The 15,725-nt window shown below is 43.4% G+C and overlaps 1 protein-coding gene across 2 annotated transcripts in view; it reads left to right on the top strand.

Moving 5' to 3' along the window:
* The window catches only part of LOC123754426 (fibroblast growth factor receptor-like 1), a 149,174-nt gene that overhangs the window by 78,844 nt on the left and 54,605 nt on the right, over nucleotides 1–15,725 (top strand). The window lies entirely within an intron of this gene.

The raw sequence follows: 15,725 nt of genomic DNA, 5'->3' as shown, positions 1-15,725 counted from the left end.
CAAATTATCCTCTTTGAGGTAGCTTCCATATCACCCAGTAACTGGTGCACAAAATCTTCCTCGTCTTGACCTGTCAAAAGTGCGCTAGCTGTGAAGCCAGAATCCTATATATGACAAGCTATATCAGAGAAACCACTATACAGTACATGGAACATTAAAGACCTGGCTTAATTACCTTTAGTATGAGGCGATTTCGCGTTCTAACCGGGTCACCCTATATAATGACATTAATGGCCACTAATGATAGATAATGGGTTTCGGAAAGAACACTTAACTTGATATGTAGACAGCGTGTTGAAAAATGGTACACCTTTGGTTTCCATAACACTACGTCCAAGTAAATTTAACAGGAGCCGAATTTGCTCCCGTGTGAGCCTCTGGTCTCAATATAAACAACAATGGCTGCCCTCCTCCTCACTCTGACGCCTGGCCTACATTGTCCAGATTTCAGAACGTGATAGAAGGGTCACATTTACTCTACTTTAATATTGATAATTAAGTTAATTTATATAAGATGTTTTTATGATGGTAAAGTCCAAAGACTAATGTATTTAAGAATAATTCCCACCATAATAGGTGGAGAATATAATAGTATGTGGTGATGATATCCCGTTTTCTTTAGACGGTAATTCCACTACAAGTTACGTTTTCTATGGGTAACTTGTTGGTAATACAGCTATTATCTGTATGATTATTAAATGGTGTCGGATTTTCCGACATCACTTGTGCTGCAGGTTGGTGCTTCTCAGCCCTCCAGTGTCTGTGCCTGTCTGTGGTACCTGTCTGTCTACGCCACGGTGCGTGCCTGTCTCTGTCTACACTACCCCCGGCCTGTCACCGGTACCTGTCGACAGTATCTATCTTTCTGACTGTGTACGTTTTCTGTCTGCCTCTATCTACTGTATCTGTCTTACCGCTTACGGCACTTGCCTGTCTAAAGTATCTGGTGATTGACTGTGCATGGTATCTGTTGCGGCAACTGTCTGTGTGTCTGTCTTGAAAATTTCTATTTCTATCTGTCTGTCTGTCTGTCTGTCTGTCTGGCTGTCTCTCTCTCTCTCTCTCTCTCTCTCTCTCTCTCTCTCTCTCTCTCTCTCTCTCTCTCTCTCTCTCTCTCTCTCTCTCTCTCTCTCTCTCTCTCTCCTACATTTCTCTATTACCTCGCCACCCTGCCTGAACTACCACACCCACGGACCACTCACAAAACAATTAAAACTCATCAAAATCACCAAGAGGTCACGCCCTGAACATTACCGAAAGGTCAACAGACATCAGCTGACGCTAGCAAAAACATTCATAAATTATTCACGTTACACAGGTGATGAGTGACGACACAGTGCACAGGTGATGAGAGGGGACAGTGCACATGTGATGAGTGAAGACACAGTGCACAGGTGATGAGAGGGGACAGTGCACATGTGATGAGTGAAGACACAGTGCACAGGTGATGAGTGGAGACACAGTGCACAGGTGATGAGTGAAGACACAGTGCACAGGTGATGAGTGGAGACACAGTGCACAGGTGATGAGTGGCAACGCAGTGCACAGGTGATGAGTGACGATACAGTGCACAGGTGATGAGTGACTACACAATGCACAGAGGCCGATAGACTAAATATAATTCAACAAATTTCAGCAGAGAATAATAACTCATAGAGATTATGAGAGCTCAACAGAACCAATTAATAGAGCTCAACAGAGGCTCTCGAGGTCAAATGGTCTCAGCAAAGGATTCCTGGCGGTCAACAAGAACCTGTTGTTGACCGCCAGGAATCTAACAGGAGGATTCAAGAAAGGACAACAGAGACTTTAGATAACAGGATGGTCATTAAAGATCACCATATGTGGATGATGAGAAGTTAAACAGTGAAGGTCAACACATGGGAAGATTAAGAGGGGTGAGCATCACTCTCCTTTAGCAAATGTTATTGACCTCTGGCTCTTGGTATCGTCTTTGAAAGTACAACTCGGAACGTTGTACTGAATTTGTAAAATTCAAAAATTAAATCACATCTTTTCGTTTTGTTATTGTTTTCTGCCGGGGTTCTTTTTTTTTTCATTTATTTCGTTTGTGCGTGAAATGTGTTGCTGCCGGCATCTAATCCAAGGTATTGTAGTCCTTGTTTAACAGTATATTTGCCTTCGGTTGTGAAAACTCATTATTAGAAAACAAATGTGTGGATAGTGTTTGTATGTGTGTGTGTATGTGTGTGTGTGTGTGTGTGTGTGTGTGTGTGTGTGTGTGTGTGTGTGTGTGTGTGTGTGTGTGTGTGTGTGTGTGTGTGTGTGTGTGTGTGTAAGTACGTCCGCGTCCTCGGCCAGATGATTACATGTTCTACCAAACTTCGTGGCCCCAAATAAACCCTTCGTCACGTACACTCAACAACCCGTTCTAACAATCATAAAATTAAATCTTTACCTCACTCTCCCTTGTATGGGGGGCAGAATGGAGGGCTGAGTTGCACCTCACCCCACCCATACCCTTTTCCTCCCCCCCCATTCCCTCATCATCTTCCCCCCTCGCCCCATCCCCCCATGCACACAGAACCCCCTTCACCAAAACACCAGCAACACCTGTCCACCCTTCACCCTACCCCCCCTCCTGCGCCACACGACTCCATGCTGGCAAGGTAGCTATGAAAGTGGGTATAGTGCAGCTGGTATATTTACGGGCTATTCATGCCCGTGCCACCTCTTGGGTGGCTTAATCTTCATCAATCAATCAGGTAATATATCTGACGCCTCCCGTGCACGAGTCGAGCCCTGGCTGGGGAGAGGGGGGGGGACGGATAGGTCAAGAACCATCCTCCTGATCACTACCCTTTTTAAGATGACCGATTGTGCAAATAGCGACGTGGTAGACAAACAGAAAGTAGCATTTGGCGCTATTCATTTTACAGAGTCCGGAAGAAAAAAATATAGCTAAAAAACAGACATAAATATTCAAAGGCATAGTACAGCACATATATGTACTATATTAGGACTCAGATAGCGTGTAATGGGCCTAAGAGGGTTAGGTTAGGTTTCATTAGCAACATAAATTGAAAAACCTTTCCGGGTTATCTAGGCTCAGTAATACAAAATACTAGGCTCTACTTTCTATTGGTCATCCGGATATTTACATGATGATCCACATCGCATACCATAAGTACTTCAAATTTGGAAGGATGGGCTGACTATATATATATATATGTAGATAGATAGACATATATGTTGGTCATGTGTTAACGAATACAGAAGGTAAGGTACTAATGTGAAGAGAGCACCAAGCCAGCACGACTATGAAGAGAAGAGAGCACCAAGCCAGCACGACTATGAAGAGCATACATAGGAAGCAACTGTTAGTGTGTACAGCAAAATAAATACTTTTAATTTAATACTATCAATTTATTTAATATTCTGATGAAACAATAAATCACATCATTGGATAATAATTGGTAAACTTTAGTACAAACAAGTTCTTAATGAGGTTAATGTTACGTTGCTTTCTATAATAATGACTGGTTGCCTTAGCCTTCTGTATCAAATCAGTTATACTGAAAATATTAAAACTTTTGTAAACCCATGAGTATTATATATATATATATATATATATATATATATATATATATATATATATATATATATATATATATATATATATATATATATATATATATATATATTTTAGTATACTCACTCACGAATAATCAATAAAGTAAATTCCGTAATTAATGGAGTAACAATAAATAGCCAAGCAAAAGCGGTATATTTGGAGTCTGGCCTTAGGCCGGGCTAGGAGAGCTCCCGAGTGTCTCTACAGGTGTGCTCCAGGAGCACGCTCTAAGGCCTTATGATTCTATAGCATTTGGAAGGGATATGAGGACAAGGACCTGGAATAAGAAGACAGGGAGCATGGATTTGTGGCCACAACGAAGGAACGGTGTCTAACCACTTGACCGTCAGGGACCAGTGCCTTCTCAGCGATGCCGTCACTGTACTGAACAATCAGAGTGAATAAACTAGTCGTTCTTGTAAACATATGCTGTCTAATTCATTCCATTTTAAGGATGACACATATATTAACGGCTAATATCACTTCTTCTGACAAACTATATCTTTATTAAATATAAATATATTAAATATAAATATATTATCTATTATGTATCTAACAACAGAACTAGACTATCCATCCTTAGTGGGAACATTGCATCTCTCAGAGAAGAATTTTTTTATCTCAATCACAAACAATTGAACCAATTTACCGTGCTTGTCTCCTTGAGTACAGAGCATCTCACGCTTTGTCTTCAGCAGTGCATAGATCATTCTTTTGTCATGAGTGCATAATTCCCATTTTGATATCTCTGACTGCATAGTTACAATTTTTTGTCTCCGTGAATGCAGAGTTCCCACAACATCTTCAACCCCTGAAATTTCCCTCACTTGTTGCTGGCAACTTTAAATTCAGTAACTCTTGCATTCAGTTCATTAAAAAAAATCCCTCCCCAACAACAATCTCTTCTAGTAAAACACTCTGCGGGGCAACAGAATCACGAAGTGAGAATTTACGTAGAAAACTTTGTTCTGAATGTATTAAGTCTGCTTGAAGCTGCTGCTAATCAGTTTAATTATTAGATTACTCAGACCAAAACTGTAACTCCTGACAGGTAGGCTATACGCTGTCGTCCAGAGATCCCAGATCACACGATAATTTCTGGCTTGCATAAATCAGATTAGACCATATCATTGGCTGATAACATAAACCCATGGACCTGTGCAGTGGTGAGGTGAGGCAGTGGTAAGTCGGGGAGATGGTATGGTATGTGGTAATATGCGCCTCAGAGTCCATGGTACCATGTACCAAGCGAGCTACAGAATGTCTGCAACTCTAAAAGTCAACACTGTTATTTCTCTCGAGGTTCGGGAAAGGTCTTATTTCTGTTGTTTATGCACGTATTAGATGCTTGTGTAAAGCCTGTCGATACCCAGCGATGGGAGGCGGTGATATATATTCTGAGGTAAACACAGGCACTGGTTTGTCGTCCTGTGCATCTTTCGTGTCAAACAAAAGCTGTGTGTTTGTGGAAGACGACCCATGCAGCTTGTGGCTGCCCCCCCCCCCTCTCTCCCGCCCACCCAATCTCAGATCCTCTTGTTTGCTCCCCACTCTCCTAACTCCCTTGTTCCTCTTCCTTCTCCTCATCTTTTTGCTCATAATCTCTCTTCTCACACACTCCTATTATCTCCACATTCCTCATCTTCCTGTTCCTCTCGATTCACCCTACTGTACTTCACCCCTCTCCCCTCACCCTCCTGTTCCCCCCTCTTCTCTCTCTCTCTCTTCCTCCTGTTCCTCTCCCTTCTCCTCGACCTCCCTCCCTCCCTCCCCCTTCCACCACCACCACCGAGAAAAGTTGGCTGCGAGCGTGGCCACATTTGTAGAAGATTTGTGGGATTGTGTGAAGGAAATGTTACAAGGGAAAGAATCCTCCGAGTTTACGTGTCAAGGTGGCCAGTGTGTATTTTGGTCGGCCTCGAGGAAACAATGCGTCTATATACGTCTTCTTCGTCCCTGTGTATGTGTATAAATATATATGAATTATATATATATATATATATATATATATATATATATATATATATATATATATATATATATATATATATATATTTATATATATTTATATATACATATATACATATATATAGTTGTGGTATATTCTACATATAGACTGATAAAAAGTGGACTTATCAGCTCAGTGTTTTAAACGTTTTCAAAGAGCCAAAACTCAGCCTTTGATTTTTTGATGATATTTTACGTCATAAGAATAAGGTTTTACTTTGAAATGTTGTCATCCTGCTGTTAAAAATAAAATATCGTGGAAACGTGATTAGTTACCTGCTGTAAAGGACACGATATCACCTAAGAGGGAGCTTACATCTTCAGCTACACCCACAAGTGACGAACATAATTTGACGCAAAGGAATGGCCATATCCGTTGCGACTTACGCATACAGCGGCCTCGTTACCATAACCATTATCAACACCCATTAAACTAGACTGTTTTTCACTCAGTGACGAGAGGGAAAAAGTCCGCAAATTGCCCTTCTTCCCATTATCCTAAAATAGCTCCTATATCAACTCATATTTCCACACTTTCTTTCCCTTTTCTGCGGACAGTCTCCTCTCCCTTGCGGTCACAATCTCCCCTCCCTTGCGGACACTATCTCCCCTCCGTTGCGGACACAATCTCCCCTCCCTTGCGGACACAATCTCCCCATCCCCTGCGAGCCAACAGAGGGTTGCCAATAGGCCACAATAAGAAACAGCGGCAGCGTGGAGTCCCTCTGCCGCAGGACGACCGCAGGACGGCCGCAAGCAGATGCGACGAGTCAGGAAGGAACCTGCGTGTTAGGACCCTCGTGTCAGAGTTTGGTTACTTTGTGGGATGGAAAACAAACAGGGAGTGTTGAGAGTAGGCCACACACACGGCTCCCTGTGGGGACCCATCAGGGCCGGGGACAGGTGGGGTAGATAAATGGGTCCCCCGACACCTTCCTCCTGGTGTCGTAACGAGGCGGAGATCGGATAGTGAGGACATGAGCTCGATGGAGAAAGGCGAGGTGAAGCTCCTGTGATCTTTTAGTAGCAGACTATGGGGAGTGGCTTTTAAATTTGTACAAGTGTCGGGAACCCGGGGGAGCCGGTCGGCCGAGCGGACAGCACGCTGGATTGTGATCCTGTGGTCCCGGGTTCGATCCCGGGCGCCGGCGAGAAACAATGGGCAGAGTTTCTTTCACCCTATGCCCCTGTTACCTAGCAGTAAATAGGTGCCTGGGTGTTAGTCAGCTGTCACGGGCTGCTTCCTGGGGGCGAGGCCTGGTCGAGGACCGGGCCGCGTCCGGCGTCGGAAAGGAGGATAGTCTCCGGCACTATCCCATCTCCTGGTCATATGTCTCTATATAGCCAATCCATCTCTCTGGTGTGGGATGGGAGTCTACTATTCAGTCTCGTCATTGTGGCCTACTGTCCAGCCCGTTCTCCTAATTTAGCCACTACGTATAAAATCTAGCCTTCTAACCTAACCATTATCATACAGACCCAAGCAGCCCACCTAACCTATCGAATCCGATGTGTAGAAAACGTTGATATTTGTGTGCCGTTACTTTTTCATAGTAATCTGCATTTGTATTACTATACAAATGCATTACTTTACTAAAACGTAAAAAAACGCCACCTAGTATTTCAGAGGACGAATTAAGATCAATATAATATTGAACTAGCCACAAACAATGAAACACAGACATCTCAAAGAGGAGCCAGAATGGTCTCCATTAAATAAAGTATTATGTTATATTATATTATATTATATATATATATATATATATATATATATATATATATATATATATATATATATATATATATATATATATATATATATATATATATATCTGTGAACAACATGAACATTGCTCTGTGTGCGGGTGTGTGTTGGGACAGAGACGCGTGTTGCTTCGTCTTGCTACCCGGGCAGACAAACGGCGGAGGCGTGACTTTCTGGACTGGCGACATGCTTTTGTGGAGGTAGACGCCGGGGAGAGGGAGTGGTGTGGTGTGGTGTGGTGTGGTGTGGTGTGGTGTGGTGTGGTGTGGTGTTGATGTGACGGGGTGCAGAGCGATGGTCATGGTGTGGTTTGATATTGTGCTCGTGGGGGTGTGTCGTGGGGTGGTGTGGTGAGGTGTGGTGAGGTGTGGAGTCGTGCTGTGTGGTATGATGGTGGTGTGGGGTGAATTGGTGTGCTGTGGTGTGGTTGGTGCCATAAAGACGTCAATCATGTCGACAAGTTAAGACTGCTCAAGGTGATTTGTTAATATATTTACTTACAATCTCAATCTAATCCACAGTGCCAATTAGGAAATTGTTAAATACAACTGAAGTGAATAAATGAATAAGTGTACAGTCGTGTCAGTGTGTCTCCAATGGGAAGCTAAACATTTTAGGAAAGTTTATATAAAGATAAGCACTGAAATATAAATCATATAAATATCTTCCCTTACAAGTTCTCGACACAAGAAATCAAATGTTAAGATCCCTCAACCAAGTTAATAATATTGTCAAGCTGTTAACATAAATTGTCAGTCACAACATAAGCGCATTAAACGTAACTACGTTAATATTTTAACTTTCCGTCACAATAGTGAAACTAACGTGGTAGTTCCACCGTGTATGCTGGGAAGCCAATTAATTAACAATTACCTTGTGTGAGGATAATGAAGGGAGATGAACTCATTGGCTGAGAGAGATAGCAGGGCAGCATCTTGACTGATGCTGCCCTGTCAAGATGCTGCCCTTCAACTCCTCAGTCAAGTCACTGCCAGCAATTGGTAATAGTTTCTTCTTTGATTTATCTCTGTAGCCAAACCGGAGTATATTCATTTCACAGACGCTTGTCTTCAATTGGAGATTACGCTTCTTGATTTCCTCCATGGATGTGGGCCATAGCTTCCTCTTCACATTCATGGGATCTTGTATCACAGACCACAATCTTCCACCCACACCTGGCTTCCTGTTACAAGTCACCCCAAGACAATCCTGTCTCCACGGCGTATAGAGCTAAACGTCACGTTCAGTGCAATGAAGGGGTAGGATCCCTGAACCAGAATTAATTAAACAGCTGTGTACACTATGGACCGATTTGGATCCACAGGTCCAAACACACACACACACACACTGCTAAACCATCTTCCAAATCACAGCGACACTTGAGACGCCCAACTCTCAAGACTCTTGATGCTGGAATGAATCTCTGAGTGCGAGTCTATTCTGGCCCTCTGAGAGAAGCACATACGACCTCCGATTGCTTATTATCTCTAATATCAAGACCAATAACAAGACTGCTCAAACCTTGCTTAGCCTTGAAGCTTCCGGTAGACAGGGATAATATCACTAATTCAGTAGGCAGGGATAGTGTCACTACTCCGGTAGACAAGGATGGGGATCACTACTCCAGTAGGCAGGGATAGTGTCACTACTCCGGTAGACAATGATGGGGATCACTACTCCAGTAGGCAGGGATAGTGTCACTACTCCGGTAGACAAGGATGGGGATCACTACTCCAGTAGGCAGGGATAGTGTCACTACTCCGGTAGACAAGGATGGGGATCACTACTCCAGTAAATAAGAAAAATATCGCTGGGAGAGTATTGTCCTGTCTACCTCAAATCAAATTAATATCTGAACAAGGGCGTTACAGCAGCTTAAAATGGTATCATCTTCAATGACAGAGTCAAGTACTGGCACGAATCATCTTTATTAAAAAGAATCTTATATTGAAATTTGAAGTACATAATTTTTGGACCATTCAATAATAATAATAATGATGATGATGATGATGATGACAATGATGATAATAATCATAATGAAAATAAATAAAATATAAATAATAATAAAATAATATTTTTACTATAATAATTAATAAATCCTAGAGATACACTCTGAAAAATAACTTAATATATTACTAAATTTAATTAAGACATGAATAGCAATTACATAGACATGTTCTCCGAGGCAACGCCTCTCGTTAACAGTGCAGTAACGAAGACCAATTCGGTCATTCTAGTCAATTTTATAGTTTGCCGAGTCCACTAGATACGATACACCCCCCCCCCCATCCTTAGATCCTTCACTCAATCCTTACAAGACGTCATTTGGCCCCTTGACAAGATCTCCCTCCCGTTCTCAAACAAGGTCTTGTCTTCGACAAGCTCCTCCCATTCTCCAAGACGATGTCCTTCGTCTCCTCGACTAGATTCTCCGCACAACCCCATCCCTCCGGACAAGAAGTTCTCCATATATATCCCCTTACACCCTTCATATAGGTTACCTCCGTATGAAAAGATAAGGCAGCAGGTACGTCTGGGCATTAACGAAAAGATCTGCCGATCAGACTGGTTGTGGTTGTGTATCCTGGTCACAGCACAGAGTGGAGCTGTCTACCCACATCAACCAAACACTCAGATAAACAAAACGTCAATGATATGGGGTTTAAACATCAACGAACAAGACCAACATTTCACGCCTCCACTTAAGGGCAAGCGTATGATATCTGCATGTCTCTTTGTCTGTTCACTTGCTCTCTCTCTCTCTCTCTCTCTCTCTCTCTCTCTCTCTCTCTCTCTCTCTCTCTCTCTCTCTCTCTCTCTCTCTCTCTCTCTCTCTCTCTCTCTCTCTCAGCCACAAAGATTTCGCCTTTGAACTTCTGTTGTCTTTCCTGCTGATCCATGGCCATCTCTGAAGAGGGTTTTGAGTGGTGGGGCAGAGGAGCGAGAGGGTAGTGGAGGAGGAGAAGGAACGGTTGGAGTAAGGCAAGGGGGAGAGGGTTGGGAAGGAGGTATTTTCTCTACATGCGCTTTTCACAGGCCTGATACGAGTTTTTTTCTGTCAGCTTTGGTATATAGTGACATCATTGCCAATAAAAAACATTATCGGGCATTGTCGTGCGTGGCAAGTCGTCCTAGCTAATTGCATGAGCTAATGATTACAGTTTACGGCAGCTCTCGTCTCGGAGATATGGTGTGACAGAGTATTTGGTGGGAGATAGAAAGGGTTATGGCCTAAAGGTCACTAACCTCTCGACACTGACAGTGGTGTCGTGTAGGGTAGTATCTTCACTCTCACCTTAGCAGAAATGGCTTCGTGTATTTCATGAGAGTGATCGAATATCATACTGAAACATAATGTCTTTGGTTAAATTTTGGACCAATCACCACTTGCTCCAGTGATGAATGATCTCATTATTCCTCACTGCTACAGTGACTAGCTGAGTCCCGAGACAAGGAGTGCTGAACAAGCTCCTCCTGTGCAAGCGACTTGAAAAAAACATTCAAAGAGAAACGCTTCTTTCAAGAAGCGAATTGAATAATACACTCTTTGTGCCGATATCAGCTACCAAAGTAGACTGCATTTTATGTGACATGTGAATACAAGTGTTTTAGACTACCTTGATTATAGACCTCTAATATGTTCCCACACCTGTTCTTGTGACAGTTAGATACAGCATTGATAAGTGTCAATCAAATATGTGTTAAAAGTGAGTAACTCACCTGCTTCGTTCGAGTTCAAGTTTAAGCAGAACTCATCCTGCAAGAACAGGTCAAGTTCTACTTGAACAAAGTACGTCATTTCTTTTGGGCCTGGGTGACTATATGTGAGACTGTAACATTCTCAGTGACACAAATAAGGTATCGTTGTTTTCCCTTTGTCCCCGTGCAATTAGATAGTGTAAATAAGATTGTTTCCGTTATCTCAGGACGCTATATAATACCCTTCCTCCTGAATACAAGAGTTTCCTTACTTCAGACTCATTCTTAGAATAAAAAAAAATGATGCTTAAGCTGCCGACGAGGAAATTGAGTGGTGAAGAATGATTTCTTATAAAAAACTTAAAACAAGACGGTTTATCCTATTCCTCATAGAAGTCAAACAGATCATAAGAGATAGTATGAAAAATTGTATTAATAATTGATATATATTTATCCCAAGAAGATAAGGAGAGTCTGCAGGGTCTAGGGTCTGGGGAGTTTATACACGTAGTCGACGCGTCATAAGACAGATGACCTGGTAAAAGCACCATTTGTTTAATGAGTGAATAGGTTAGACGAAACTTTAAGGCAGCAATTATAGAAAATGACCAAGCAGTGGTAATTATTATTACTACTTTATAGATGCTCCTCTTTTAACTCTGAATGACCTTCTCAATCCCGTGTGACAAGTACAGGTCCAATACCTATCGCCAAGGAGACCTCTGCTCACATGGGGTGCTTACAGCTTGCTTAACAGGGATTAGGGAGGCCTGGTCAGAGACCGGGCCACGGGATCGTTGATCCTCGGAACCTCCAATACGTAATATCGATTCCAATGTCCTCCACTATGTCAGTAAACCTTTCAAGTTGGATTCTGTCTTTTTAAAACATTTTAAAGTTGCAAAACTTCTTTAACTTCAAACTTTTCGCAACGTTTGACTTCATTTTGTTGTTTTTGTCTCACTTATACTTTGTAATATCGTGATGATATTCAGGTCTCGTGGTCCCCGTAACTCGGGCCAGCCAGGCTACTCCGGCACACCAGCTTCCTTACAAAGATTGTTTCTGCATATGGATTTATGTTTGAAGTCTGCTACATATTCATTCCACCTGACCTGCCTCTATTTCTTCCCCTGGTCTGCCTCTATTTCTTCCCCTGATCAGCCTCTATTTCTTCCCCTGGTCTGCCTCTATTTCTTCCCCTGATCAGCCTCTATTTCTTCCCCTAGTCTGCCTCTATTTCTTCCCCTGGTCTGCCTCTATTTCTTCCCTTGGTCTGCCTCTATTTCTTCCCTTGGTCTACCTCTATTTCTTCCCCTGGTCAGCCTCTATTTCTTCCCCTGGTCAGCCTCTATTTCTTACCCCTGGTCTGCCTCTATTTCTTCCCCCTGGTCTGCCTCCATTTCTTCCCCCTGGTCTGCCTCCATTTCTCCCCCCTGGTCTGCCTCTATTTCTTCCCCTGATCTACCTGTATTTCCCCCCCCCCTGATCTACCCCCTATTATTTTAGGACAAAGTTATTTTTCCACAACGAATGAAACTCTGTTGTAGTGAAAATTATGTTACTCATCGACTTCTAAAGAAGTTAATGCAATTTAGCAAATTCAATATTGGTACTATAGTCCGTGTGGACACAGGCGGGACTAAGAAGTAAGTGGCACAGACAACAACCCCTCAAGATTGGTTGCAATAGTTAGCTAAATATCTCGTCCATTACATTCAGCTTTCTACCTTCCAATTCTCCCTTCCCCCAGCCGCTCCCGTCTCTGTCCGTCCGTCTCCCTCAACCGATACTTTAGACGGATGCCAGGTTGGTGTTATTGGTGCTGGTGTGGGGCTGTGTCGGCTGGTCCTCGTGTAGGCGCTCGTGGTGGTGTTGTTTCTGGAGGAGTCGTGATATAACGACAACACCACACACACACTCACATACACTCACCCAAGCCTGTGTTGTGTATACTCTCTCTCTCTCTCTCTCTCTCTCTCTCTCTCTCTCTCTCTCTCTCTCTCTCTCTCTCTCTCTCTCTCTCTCTCTCTCTCTCTCTCTCTCTCCCCCCCGCTATTAGGGGGGGGGGGGGGTAGAGCAGGAGGAGTAAAGTCAGGTTTGGTGACCATTACTGACATAGCTGGCGTGAGTGGGAGACTCTGAGGGATTACCGGTGGGTCGGGCCAGCAGGTGTTGTGGTCATTACTGCCAGCAGGTGTTGTGGTCATTACTGCTAGCAGCTGCCAGCAGGTGTTGTGGTCATTACTGCCAGCAGGTGTTGTGGTCATTACTGCCAGCAGGTGTTGAGGTCATTACTGCCAGCAGGTGTTGTGGTCATTACTGCCAGCAGGTGTTGTAGTCATTACTGCCAGCAGGTGTTGAGGTCATTACTGCCAGCAGGTGTTGTGGTCATTACTGCCAGCAGGTGTTGTGGTCATTACTGCCAGCAGGTGTTGTGGTCATTACTGCCAGCAGGTGTTGTGGCCATTACTGCCAGCAGGTGTTGTGGTCATTACTGCCAGCAGCAGGTGTTGTGACCATTACTGCCAGCAGGTGTTGTGGTCATTACTGCCAGCAGGTGTTGTGGCCATTACTGCCAGCAGGTGTTGTGGTCATTACTGCCAGCAGCAGGTGTTGTGACCATTACTGCCAGCAGGTGTTGTGGTCATTACTGCCAGCAGGTGTTGTGGTCATTACTGCCAGCAGGTGTTGTGGTCATTACTGCCAGCAGCGCCAGCAGGTGTTGTGGGAATTTAATGCCAGCAGGTGTTGTGGCTATTACTGCCAGCAGCGCCAGCAGGTGTTGTGGTCATTACTGTCAGTAGGTCATTATTGCTGCTTACTTTCTGAACACCAATTAGCTTCCACTCAATCTTCTCTGTTCCTTTATTGCCCCCGTTCCATTCCTTCCCTCCATGTATGTTTACATCTCTCTCTCTCTCTTCCTCTTTCTTCACCCTTCCATCCCCTTACCCTTGCGACTTCCTCGCTCTCTGTTCCATTCCAACTCCCTCCCTGCTACCTTTCCACACCATCCCTGCCTCGTTATTCCATCTTCCCTACTGCCTCCTGCTCCCTCCCTGCTTCCCTCCCACTCACCTACTCACTCCCCTACTCCCTCTTCACTCCTTCCTGCCTCTCCTTCATTCATAACACCTTACCCACTCCAATCTCTCTCCTTTCCCATGTAACTCATATTCCACAGTCTCAATACTGTCTCCCACGTTAACTTTTTCAACTTTCCCGTCTCTCCCACGCTACCCCCTTCCGTATTCTGCCGACCTCTCACTCTTCCCCATCATTATCTTTTCTCCCCTTACCTTAACCCCTATTCCATACTCTCTTCCTAACGCATTTAACTCCCCCATTCTTCTCTCTAGAGCACCCCATTGAATTTTCAGTATAAGTGACTTGAATGTTTTGATTATGATACGAACATGCTGGTAAGCAATACTTACAGTAATGGGTTGAAAATAAATGCCCTCGTGGCGTTATATTTGCCGTTAACTGTTAACACAACAGTTGATGGCCGTTAACCGTTAACGAGGAGGTCGATGGCTGTTGGGAGTGTTCAACAACGGGGAAGTTAATGGCTATTGGGCCTGTTCAACAACGGGGAAGTTGATGATTGTTCGGCCTGTTAACAACGGGGAAGTTGATGACTGTTGGACCTGTTCAACAACGGGGAAGCTGATGACTGTTCACTGGTCGTTAGGGAACATTAGTCACTACTTAGCTTTCGTTAATGTTAATGTATATTAACTGTGAATAATTGTTATTAACGGTTAATGATTCATTGTTATTTATTGTGAAAATGTAATTGATGATTGCTATTTTCTGTTGATAATTTATAATTGCCTGTTAATGCGTATTAATTAACGTAGCCATTTGCAAACGTTTTGCTACCGTTATCCTCTCGACGTTGTCTGTTACCAGTTATTAGTGTCTAATTAATATTAGTGACTAACCTATTAGTGTCTAACTAATAACCCCTTACCGTTATTGAGTATATTCAGTTCAGTGTTCGTCGTTAGTAACTGACAACCAATGTCAATAAGCGTTAACGCCCGTTTGTGACTGCTAACGCCCGTTAGTTACCGTTAACGCCCGTTAGTTACTGCATGTTGATGCCCGTTAGTTACTGCATGCTGACGCCCGTTAGTTGCTGTTAACGCCCGTTAGTTACTGTTAACACCCGTTAGTTACTGTTAACGCCCGTTAGTTGCTGTTAACGCCCGTTAGTGACCGCTAACGTTCGTTAGTGACCGCTAACGCCCGTTAGTGACCACTAACGTTCGTTAGTGAGCGCTAACGCCCGTTAGTAACCGCTAACGCCCGTTAATGACCGCTAACGCCCGTTAATGACCACTTACACCCGTTAATGACCGTTAACGCCCGTTAATGACCGTTAACGCCCATTAATGACCACTAACGCCTGTTAATGACCACTAACGCCCGTTAATGACCGCTAACGCCTGTTAATGGCCGCTGTTGATCGTTGCTCCTCTGATAACGTCACTGATACAAGGTAGAAACGCTTCCTATTGACACACACTATTAATCATACTACACTGGTAATTAGCTATTATTATTATGCTAATTGTAGCCATTTCATTAAATATATATTAGGGGCCATACACATTTATAGTGTTTATTACATCAGTAAATTCATATGTA

The sequence above is a fragment of the Procambarus clarkii genome, chromosome 18 (assembly GCF_040958095.1).
Source record: "Procambarus clarkii isolate CNS0578487 chromosome 18, FALCON_Pclarkii_2.0, whole genome shotgun sequence".
NCBI classification, from domain to species: Eukaryota; Metazoa; Arthropoda; class Malacostraca; order Decapoda; family Cambaridae; genus Procambarus; species Procambarus clarkii.
Note: the sequence above shows the minus strand (reverse complement) of the source record. Positions and strands in the feature narration are given on the sequence as shown.